We start from the raw sequence: 1,857 nt of genomic DNA, 5'->3' as shown, positions 1-1,857 counted from the left end.
TCTTGATGAATTAAAAGTTAGACGAGTTGTTAGATATTTTACAAACAGTTTTTGTACTGTGATTTGTAGTAACTGCATGTTTCCGCTAAGTACGTCTTTTGTTTATTTACATACTCAAGTATGTTGTTGACTTGTTTCATTGTTATTTGTGGCCTCATGTTGCTTTCTTGTGTAAGTTGTTCTCTTAAAATTGTTCAGTAGCCTGAAGATGAGTTTGGAATAAAAGTTGAAAGTCTTGGTATCTCCTTCTTTCATTTTCACGTGAGGATCTCATATATATATATATATATATATATATATATATATATATATATATATATATATATATATATATATATATATATATATATTTATATATATATATATATATATACATATATATATATATATATATATATATATATATATATATATATATATGTGTGTGTGTGTGTAATGTATGTATGTATGTATGTATGCATGTATGTATGTATGTATGTACACTCAAATATATTTTGCAAAAGGTTCCAGAAGTTGTTCACCTAATAAAAATTTATTCTTTTGATATATGGAATGAAATTTGCTTTTTTTTTCTTTTTGGATTTCGGATATTGATCATGCGGTTAACAATATAAAAAAGAAGGGGGAAAATAACGAAACATTTTTAAAAAATTTTGTGACCGATGACGGCTTTTAAAGAGTCAAGGAGAAACTATATTTTGAATCCAAATCTAATCATATTAACTAATAAAATAATATTGAATAATCACCAACGAAATTAAATAAATGTAGAAATAATTCTGCCATAATCGTTGTCAAACACACACGCGCACACACACTCACACACACTAATCTCATAACGTCAAATGTTATCGTGTGACGCCACACTCTGACAGGAAAGTTGAACTGCCTGCTATACACGCACAGTCTCTCTCTCTCTCTCTCTCTCTCTCGGCTCTCATCTCTCTCTCTCTCTCTCTCTCTATATATATATATATATATATATATATATATATATATATATATATATATATATATATATATGTATATATATATATATAAATATACATATATTTATACACACACACACACACACACACACACACATATATATATATATATATATATATATATATATATATATATATATATATATAGTATATATATACGTATATAGTATATATGTGAGAGGGAGACCGAGTGAGATGCATGCACAAACCTACACACGCACACACATACTATATATATCACCGTGAATCATATAAATTATTCGAGCTACAAATGTCCTTTAATATCTAATTCGCTCTACCTCGGAATTGATATATTTTCATATATGTAAACCGAAGGGGAATTTTTTAGTTGATAATAATTTCGTCCCCTCATGGGATCGAGCCACCGTCCAGCGGACAGGGACGAAATCAGGACGACTTTGACAGTTCCATATTTTCGTATTCAGTTATAACATATACATACGGTAACGTACATTACATAATACATTTATATTATATGTGTCTGTATATATATACATGCGTGTGTGCGCGTGTATAGGTGTGTGCATGTATATCTCGTTCTCCCTCTCACTATATATATATATATATATATATATAGATATCTATATATATATATATATATATATATATATAGATATACATATATATATATCTATAAAATAATATATGTATATATAGATAAGTTATAATTATATATTATATATATAGATATATATATATTACATATATATATATATACACTATATATATACAAGCATTAAGCTACAAATGTCCTTTAATTGCGTATATCTAATTCACTCTACCTCAAAATTAATATATTTTCATATATGTTGACTGAAGTGGAATTTTTTTGGTTGATAATTTTGTC

Source organism: Macrobrachium nipponense, chromosome 4, assembly GCF_015104395.2.
Source record: "Macrobrachium nipponense isolate FS-2020 chromosome 4, ASM1510439v2, whole genome shotgun sequence".
Classification (NCBI taxonomy): Eukaryota; Metazoa; Arthropoda; class Malacostraca; order Decapoda; family Palaemonidae; genus Macrobrachium; species Macrobrachium nipponense.
This window is presented reverse-complemented; position numbering follows the sequence as displayed.